The sequence below is a fragment of the Symphalangus syndactylus genome, chromosome 24, assembly GCF_028878055.3.
Source record: "Symphalangus syndactylus isolate Jambi chromosome 24, NHGRI_mSymSyn1-v2.1_pri, whole genome shotgun sequence".
Taxonomy (NCBI): Eukaryota; Metazoa; Chordata; class Mammalia; order Primates; family Hylobatidae; genus Symphalangus; species Symphalangus syndactylus.
In genome coordinates this window covers 51068300-51078237 of record NC_072446.2, presented here as the reverse complement: position 1 = coordinate 51078237, position 9938 = coordinate 51068300, and the positions used below count along the sequence as shown (strand labels likewise).

The window sequence follows — 9938 nt, the reverse complement described above, 5'->3', positions numbered from 1 at the left end:
ATCATGTTCCCAGCACCCAGCACAGTGTGGGAAACAGAAACAAGACACAGCAATGGAGCCCTCAGTGCTCTAATGGCCCCCAGATAGCTGTGTAAACCCCTCCTGCCCGTCTGCCCTGATGTGGAGAGCGCCTCACAGAACTGTGTTGGGACTGGAATTTAGTGAGCAGGTCCATGGCGTCCCCACTCTTTTATGGAAGAAACCACACCAGGACAACTGTCTTTAGAGCTTCCCAAACCACACTGTTACTTTGCCTTACGTTTAAAATCTCTTGAAATCCACACCACAATGGCACGGTCCCTCAATTCTCTCCAAAAAAAACTGGGATACTTATCCCCCCATGATGGCAAGTGAAGAAGAGTCCAACGTGTTCATGGGCAAATTATCCAAGCATTTATCAACCCCTAGCTTGGAAATTCTTTGGCTGACTAGTTTCTGCCCCCTGGTCTGTCCACGTTAGGAGGGGACTGGGCGGGGGCTTGGCCAAGGTGAGGTAGCTCCAGGAACGCTCGCAGAGACAAATACTTTGTCCTTTTTTGTCCTCTTTCCTGCCAACACCCCACAGGGGTATTTTGCTGAGGAATGAGCATGCCTCCACCAGCACGGGGATGCCCAAGCATCTGCCAGCACATGTTTTCCGAGTGTTCCCAGTCCCACCCTGGTTCCAGAGGGGGCCATACAAAGCACAGAAAACCCTCTCTGTCTCAAGACAGTGTAGCTAGCAAGTCAAAACCAGCACCACTCGTTAGTTAGTGAGCAATTCGGTGCTAATTGGCAGAAAATACGTGAAAAAAGGTTCACAATCATATTTTAAAGTAGTTTTATTAAAGTATAATATTCATAGAAAATCATAAATGTACCAGTCATAAATGTACAGCTCATTGAATTTTCACAAAGTGTTTACACCCAGATCAAGAAGAGAAAATTACCAGAACCTACCAGCACCATCCCCCCTCATGCAAAGATCCCACTGTCCTGGCTTCCAGCACCACAGCCTAGCTCTGCCCACAGTTAAACGTAGCATAGCTGGAGTCATAGAATGTGAATGCCCTTCCTCCTGGCTTCTTCCACCCAATATTATGCTGGTGAGCTCATGGGTGCTGGGGCTTACTCATCGCCGTTGCTGTGCGGTATCCATTTATCCATGCTGCCCCATTGGCTGGCGTTTGCCATCTCTCCCATTTGGGGCTATTACAAATAGCACTGCCCTGGAGGGCTTGGTGGCCACACATCCCCATGCCTGTTGTGTGACTGCCCAGCCAAGGACTTGCTGGGCACAGGGGGCACCTGTGGTCAGCTCTTGTGGATATCACCAGGCAGGTGCCCAGAGAGGTTGCTCACGGTTCTATTTAGTGATCCTTTTGACTTCACATTTAAATAAAATTACCTCCCAGGAGGGAAAACACACTACTATGGAGAGCCTCATGCATCCTGGCACGAGACATGGCTGTCACCAGAGGACGGCATTGAGGAAAGGAAAGGAAAGCAGCCATGCAGTCACAGGTGCCCTTGAATTTCCCCTCGGAAGCCACTCCGGGGTGTGGGGGGCAGGGGAGACTGAAACTTCTGCTTTCAATAGACACAGCTGTGAAGACGATCCCATGTCCAGGATCCCTGGAGTGCCCCCAGAACACCTCTCATCATTAAGAAGGCAACGACAGGCTTCCACGTGGAGGCTGCCATTAGCCAGGAGGCAAGACTCTCTGGGCTCACCCTTGCCAGGCTGGGCGTTGGTCCACACCCCACTGTTGCTTAAATTGTTTATCATTCATTCTCTCTCTCTCTCTCTCTCTCATTTCTCTTTCCCCAACTCTCTCTTCCCATCCCCACAACTTGTGTAATTGTGTAATTGTATTTATAAAAGTCAAATAAGGTGACTCCATTTTATCATCCTCTTTTTCAAAGCTGATGCAGCTAAGGCTCAGAGAGGTTAAGTAGTTTGCCCAAGGTCACAGAGCATTCACACACACACAACTCCCTGGCCCCACAGGGCATGATCTTTCAGCTGTACCATCTCTCTACAAAGCCACCAGGATCATATAATAAAGAATGTAAACAGACTCTCTTCCTACCAGAAAGTCCCTTATATGTGAGCAAACCCCTAGGACGCCAGAAGGACTCTGAGATTTGTGTAGAAATCCCCTGATATTTCAGTTCTCCCAGCGAGTGGACACCTATTTCTCATCACGAGGCTTCGATGTCTCAAAATTCATCCCCAGTGTTCTGAAAGGGGTAGATTACGCTCAGGAGTGACCAGCCAATTGTTAGAGAAGATTTCAGTCGAGGCTTTGCTTGTGAAGGTGCACTGCTCACAACTTGGCTTCCCCTGTGTGGAACACGAACGTGGAGGCCCAAGCGGAGCATTTATGAGCACCAAGGCTGGGGCTCGCTCTCAGGTCAGAGTTCAAATTGTCCACTGTCTGCATCTCAGTTAAGATGCACCCGTCAGTCCTAACATGGAACCCAGAGTAGAGTCTTTCTCCCCTGAGTAGGTCTTGATCCAGAGATCCATTTAGGGCCCCCTAGAAACAAGCATGAATGCCTCTGGTCCTTCCAACCTCCCCAGAAGCAGAGAGAGGGCACGCAGCTGGACTGGGTTGCCTTAGCTAAGCTGTGGCTCGTGGATAGCAGTACCTGCTGGCAGCCGCAGCCAGGAAGGAGGGGCTGCTGTTCCTGAAAAGCATGGTCCTCTCCTCTGGCAAGTCCACCGTCATACCAACCACACTCCTACATTTCAAAGAACTTGCACTTAAATCAAACTGCCAAAATATAATCAAGTTGCATGACTCTGATTTTAATTTAGGCCTAAATTTCTCCAGTAGTGTAGGGAACACTCAGGTGGCCAGTGCTGGGAGCCATATCACCAAGTGGCATTTGCTTGGGAAGCCAAAGTCTCCCAAAAAGAATTGGGCCTGGAGAACCTTACCGATATGTCATCAGTAACATTAACTGCCCCTTGATCAACCTTTTCCTCTTTGTAATTATTTTTCCTCCACGACTCCTGTGACACTCTTTCCTATGGTTTTGAAGACAAAGGAAAGTGTGCCGCCAAGCCTTGGGCATTGACAAGCCACACAACATTTACTGCAACTTTAAGAAATTGTTTAATAGGAAAGGAATCTTCCTAAAAGCATTTTCTGATCATCGTTAAAGAACTCAATCCTCCCTTTTAGCTTAGAGATAAATAAAGTCCTGATTACTGGTGCAAAGTACCTTGAGAATTTCCCATTTATTCCCCAATGACATAATCCTTATGCCAATAAATTGACCATGTGATGTACATGCTCCTGTAATGCCACGTGTTAATGTCAGGGAATAAATTCACAATCTGATTTGATTTTTTCTGGAGTGGGGAGAACCTGAAACAACATAATGCAGACACATAATCAGCAGACACAAAATAAGCTGTTCATCCGATTTCACACACACTCACAACAAAACCTCACTTCTGAAATCACCACAATTACTTTTTTAAATAATTCATTTTTAATGATTATAAAAGTCTGCATTCCTGTGGTGGAAAATATAGGAAATAAGAAAATAACAATCACCACTAAGCCTATGATCCACAAATAAGTCCTGTTAACATTTTTGGTCTATTGTATTTTAATACTTTTCAAAGCATACATAATTTCACAACCCAATATCACATTGTAGGTGCAACTTGTACTGATTTTTTTTCACTTTGCATGCAACATTGTCAAAGTATGTCAAAATGTGGAAGGATATATGCTAAGGTGTTAGTGATAACCTCTGGGTGGCAGAAATATTGTTATTTTCTTATTTTCTTTATGCTTTATTACCTATATTTTCTAATTTTCTACAATGCACATTCATTATTATGAAAAGATTATTTTTAAATTCAGAAAGATTATTTTCCATGGCTGCATACCATTACATCTTATGGATACACCCTGATCTACTTAATCTTTATCAAAATGGTGGACAGCTCCCCTTTCCAAGGTCTTGGGGGGGGCCCTTGAATGTGTTCACGTGGTCATACTTTTTGTGAAATTTGCAACAGTGAACTATAAACACAGTCATTTGAGACCATTCTAACTTCTCTCCTGCACATCTTTGCTGTCAGGTTGTACTGGGAGGAAGTCGAATTGAGGGCATTTATGGGACTTGCCATTATTTCTCATTGTACCTGTTACTGCAGCCACCCTAGCATGGGGATGCTTTCAGGGTGCTCCCAATGTCAACAAATCCATAAGGATTTAAAGGGATTCTAGGAAGATGGCAGCAGTGACATGGGTTTTGAATCTCCTTGAATCCTACACAAAAATAACATGGAAATTAGATAGTAAAACCAAAAACACATGGGCAAATGGCCAAAAACAACAAAACTAGATGATACAGTCCCCACCCTCTAGGTCCTACGTACAAGCAAGTGGGGGCGACCACCATGGCCACAGCCCTGCATGATACCAGCGTCTGTGTGGAGGGAGAAGAGGGAAGCAAGGGAAACCTGGAAAAAAGATGACTTGGGAAAAAATTCAGGACAAATGAAAATCATCTCAGAAATGAGGGCTAAACTGGAAGGAACACAAGGGCAAATAACAGGCAGTCAATGCATTGAGAGAAATAGGAGAAATTTGTTTTAGCCATAAAGACATAAAGGAAAAAATAAAAAATGACAAGTAGGCAAAAAAGATTCAGCATATAGGTAATAAAGTATCTAGAGAAAAAACCTGAAGTAAAATAGCAGAACAAATACTAAACTCAGCAATGGAAAAAAAAAAAAAACTTTCCCATAATTTAGAATTTAGAAAACAAAACAAAACAAAAAGAGTTGAAACTACATTCTGAAAGAGCACAGTGAGTACCTGAGAATATCAACCCAAAAGGACCAGCACCAAGACACAGGCTAGGAAAATTACTGAACTCTAAAGACAAATAAATAATTCCTTTGTGAATCTGGGTGGAACAAACATGAATGAACATAAAATCAAAGGGAGAGAAAATCTGATTACCATCCATGTGGAGAGCAACACTTACTCCAAAAGGAGATAGAGGAATCTATTCTGCAACCCAAAGAGCTGCTTTCGGTCAGTGCCACGGGGCTACATCTGTGCAGGGGGCATAGGCAGGCCTGGACGCCCGTGTATGGCAGGGTGATAAGGCCCAGAAGGGAACATCACACACAGCCCAGACTGGCATGGAGCCACTAGTTGGACATCTGCAGGGGAGCGTAAGCCAAGAGGGAATCCTCTAGGAGGAGATGGGCCAAGCCACACAAGTGCAGGGAAGAGAGAGGAGGGAGGAGGGACAGCCACATTGTGTCATGCTGGAGTGAGTAGGTTTGTGGGGACTCAAATGTGCCCTTTCTACCAAAGCACAAGCATTCAGGACAACCATCACCAAGCTCAGCTGCAGTCCTAGCACCCTACTGCTGTCTGTTTTCACAGGAGCACCTGTCCAACAAGAAGTGCATTGAGGCACATGTACACAGAACTGTGACATGCAGTTTGGCTTTGGAAATCTTGAGCACTGCACCATGCCCAGGAAAATTGTAGATGTCCTTGACTGTCCTGTACCAGAATGACCAAATCATCACTGTGTCTGCACAGTCCCAGAAATAAAACCACCAACCTAGTTTTCAGCCAACTCAGTTTTTAAGTTAGTAAATGTACAGTTGTAAAGTTCAAAGTCATGAAAAACAAGGAAAGACTGAGTGACAAATGAAAGATTAAGGAGAGAGACATGATGACTAAATATTGCAGGGCATCCTGGATTCAATTCTGAAATAGAAAAATTACATTCATGGAAAAACTGGTGAAACCCAACTGAAGTCTGTCATTTAGTAAATGGCATTGCACAAGGGTGAATTCTTAGTTTGGATCAATGTCATATAGCTATATAAGTTGCTAACATTTGGGGAAACTGGGTAAAGGGTATTTGGGAACTTTGTACTATGCCTGCAACTCATCTATAAATCTAAAATTATTTCAAAATATGAAGTTTAAAAAATAGTTAACACTTTGCAATAATAGCACAGAAAAAAACAACTAGTTATTTGGCTGAATCTGTTTCTTTTTTACCTTTTTGATGGTACTTAGAACATCGCAAGGTACTATAGGTGGATCCCAAGTGTTCTGCCCCTGTGTTGAGGTCAGAGCTCTCCCTGGACTTGCCCCCATGATCCCCTTAGCAAGGAACTGCTGGGGATGCCCAGGAGCTGTAGTACTGGTCCCTACTGTGGCCATGAACCCCAGCATGGAGAGAAGAAATCAGTGGGCGACACCTTCCTGGACGTTCCCTGTGCCTGTCCAGCCACTGTCCTCGACAGTTTTGCTCTCTGACTACAACTGGATGTGGGGATGTTGTTGATGCACTTGAAGGGTTGGACGCCTCGCCCATCCTTTCTCACCCTGCAGCACAGTGCTGATGCAGCTAAGACCATGGCCCTGCCTTGCATGCCCACAAAGCCACACCCACACTGTTCCGGAAGGTCTCCCTTAGTCTGGCACCAATGCAAACACCTCAGCACTGTCATCATGGCAGCCCGTCCCCAGAGAGCAGAGCCTGACCCCAGCCAGATGCAGGCTGTCAACCCCGGAGGGACCCCCAGGGGGCAGGAGTAAGGCTGGGAAGGCAGAGCTGACAGAGCTGGGGCGGGATATTGAGTCAGCCCCTCTGTGTGCCTTTGGGAGTGTGCCTGAGAATGGTTCCGGGCAGGAAGGGGAGCATTCCCCCACTGGCCCCCATGCATCGCTGGTCCAGGCCTCTGAGCGCTGGCTCGCCACCGGCAATGCACACTCCACGACCAGGGAGCCCCACGCAGGAAGGCAGAGGCCACGCCAGGACACATTACCCCTGGGCAAAGCTCTCAGAATCCTGCCAGCATGCAAGGAGAAACTGAGAGGATGGGCAGTGGCGGAGGCAGGGTCCAGGGCAGCTGCCCCATCCTCCCAACAGAGCAACTGCGAGTCTCTGAGGCATTCTCTGTCCAGGAACCCAACCAAGCCCACATGAGGGCAGGTGGGAGGGCCAAGGGGCTAACACCACCGGGGCAGCCTCAGCCGCTTAGAGCTAGTGGATCAAGACCCCAGCTTCCCCACCTGCCAGGCAAGACCATTCTGAGGCGTGATCCGCACATGGTCCTGGGGGTCCCTAGCAGGTGTGAGCCCCTGCTGCCCACAGTGGAAACCTGTGTCAATGCACACTCCCGGTCTGGCTTCCCTCCCTCTCACATCCCCTCCCCGCAGCTGCCTCCCAGGACCACATTCACGACTTGCACCCAATCCTACCCATCGGGACTGCTTTGTAGAGAATCCATTTAAAACTGACCAAGTGGGCGTTGGAACCCTGCACTGTCTGATTCAGACCCAAAACGTTTAAACACAATGCTAATACCCTCAGTTGTTGGGAATGTTGGGTTACTCGTGGGTTCCATTTGGATACTGGCCCCTGTGACGGCTACAGGACATGGGATGCCACTCATCCACTGATGCCACCTTTCTACCTCCTGCCCCAACAACGCCTCGGCAAAATGGGCACCAGAGACTCTGGGCATATTCCGTGCTTCTCCAGATCCAGGGACCACGGAGGAGGGAGACTGTCTTCACCTCTCTGCTCTGCAGCTTTAGATCCTGCATGCCACTCATCGTCCCTGTGGCTCCAGACCCCTCCATGGGTTTATCTCCCCCAAGGAAAAATCATCACGGGGTTCTTCCGTTTACACGCACTGGCTGCAGCCACAGCCTGGGGGACCAGGGCTGGACGGCGCCACAGGTAGAAGAGGGCCCGGATTCCCCAGTTACCTCCCAAGTCACCGTGGGAGGCTAATCAGGCCGCGCTGACCTTCGCCTCCAGCAGGGCCTCCGCTTCACTCCCTTCAGGGGCCTGGACATCATCTCTGGGCCTGGGCACACCCTGGGACAGTCAGAGGCGGCGGCTTCCATGCGCCTCCCTCCCTCTGGCCTCACCCCCTTCATTCTCTCACTCTAAAACCTCCCGGACAAACCACTAAAAACTCTTCCTTTAAATCACCGGGGGAAATGATGCGACTGTTGTGGTGGTGGGTCATTTGGTTTTGGGTCGCGTGACCTCAGTGAGTGTGTCCCCGTGGGGGAGCCAAGAGCGCTGATGTCCCTCCGGATGCGGGAGAGTCCACTCCAGGATCGCTGCTCCTGGAAAACCGCGTGCGGGTGCAGCCGAGCCCCTCAGTTGGGGAGGGAAGGCACTGGAGGACGAGGCCCGGAGGCGAGTCCGCAAAGCCAGGCTGCCAGGCTAACCACCGACCAGGCTGTGGGGACGCTTTCAGAACATCATGCGGGGGCGCCGGCTGGCCCTGGGTGTCTGGGCCGGGGCCCCTCCAAGCCCACCTGGGAGAGCACTCCCGCCTTCTCCCACCCCGGGGCGCCCACCACCCCGGCCTCCGCGGTCGCCCCGCGACAGCGCCCCCAGGGCCCGGCGTCCTGGGCCTCCGACTCTGCCCCGTTTGCTAACCCGGACCCTCGCCGCGTCTTCGGGCTCCAGTATCCCCGGGAACCTCCTCCCTTTCATCACTCGCCTCCACAAGACCTTCTGAGGCCACATCTGGAGGCAACAGCTCTGTGCCCCGCCTTTGTTTAGCTCTCAAAATTGTGCTGTGCTCCCTCATCTCCAACAGCGTTACGCTGTTTTCGAGCTTTTCCTGGCTCCCCCAGGCTCTTTGCTGGCGTCACTCGGTTCTCCGCCCATCCCCGTGGGCACGTGTCCCCTGTGCCAGCTCCGTACGAGCTGCCGTTAGAGTCGGTAGATTACAGCGAAGCTGCAGTCAGCAGCTCGTCTGCCTGGCCCTGCACACCGTGAGACTCGAGGCAATGCCCGGGACCGCCTGGGGAACAGAGGAGGGAAAAGCCAAACCCCGCAGAGGAAGGACGAGAGCTGGCAGCGAGGTCGGCTGCGAAAGGGGAGAGAGGTGGGCAATCCAGGTCTGGGATGGGCCAAACTAAGCTCGAATCGCTGTGTCAATGGGCTAGTCACTTAGCCCTTTTAAGCCTCAGTTTCCTCATCTCTAAAATGTGGATAATAACAGAATCCTCACAGGGCATCCAGAGATGGAGGCTGTGCGATGAGCCGACCCCAGGCCTGTAGAGTTTTCTGTGCTCCGTGCTGTTGCTGTTGTCATCATTAGCCACCGTTTTTCAAATCTCAGAAGCCTCTTAGACAGAAAACCCGCTGTTCTTGATGGCCACTTGTGAAAGGAGAAGCAGATTTGTTAATCAGAATGATTCAAAGAACTTTCTCCCAGCAACAGTTGTTAAATCCAGGCCTTGGAATTTCTCTGAAAGAGAATTCTGCTGGGTGCCCTGTCTCACACCTGTAATCTCAGCACTTTGGGAAGCCGAGGTGGGAGGATTACTTGAGGCCAGGAGTTCAAGACCTGCCTGGGCAACATAGTGAGACCCATATCTACAAAAAGTAAAAATAAATTAGCTGAGTAAGGGAGAGCACACCTTTAGCCCCAGCTACTCAGGAGGCTAAGGCAAGAGGATTGCTTAAGCCTAGGAGGTCAAGGCTGCAGTGAGCTGTGATTGCACCACTGCACTGCAGCTAGGCAACAGAGTGAGACCCCGTCTCTAAAGAAAATAGTAAGTACAAATAAATAAAAGAGGATTCAGTATCATCAGGCTTGAGTGGTTCCTGAGAGACAAAAGAACTAGATCATTCCTTAAGTTCCCCCTGGAGCCCCAATATCTTGATTCTGTGACTCTTCACATCTCCCTAATTAAATTGTCTGGTTTAATCCTCTCCTCGGCCTCTGTTCTCCCCAGCCTTGCATCCATTCCATGCCCACCTTCCGTGCTGGGGATGACTTACAAACTGCAGGCTTGCAGATTCACAATCACTCAAAAATATGCTGCACAGACAGACTGCCCTCCTCCACGGACACCCTCCTTTGTGTGAAGGCCAACTGCTTATGGGCAGTTGGAATGTCTTCTAAGCAG

The 9938-nt window shown here is 49.3% G+C and overlaps 1 long non-coding RNA gene across 1 annotated transcript; it reads right to left on the bottom strand.

The window, feature by feature from the left end:
* Positions 1-3210: 3210 nt before the first annotated feature.
* Positions 3211-9196, bottom strand: LOC134735899 (uncharacterized). The gene is made up of 2 exons (XR_010119481.1): positions 9035-9196; positions 3211-3359 (listed from the first exon to the last, which is right to left on the bottom strand). It is a non-coding gene; the product is annotated as an uncharacterized lncRNA (long non-coding RNA).
* Between the last annotated feature and the right edge of the window lie 742 nt (positions 9197-9938).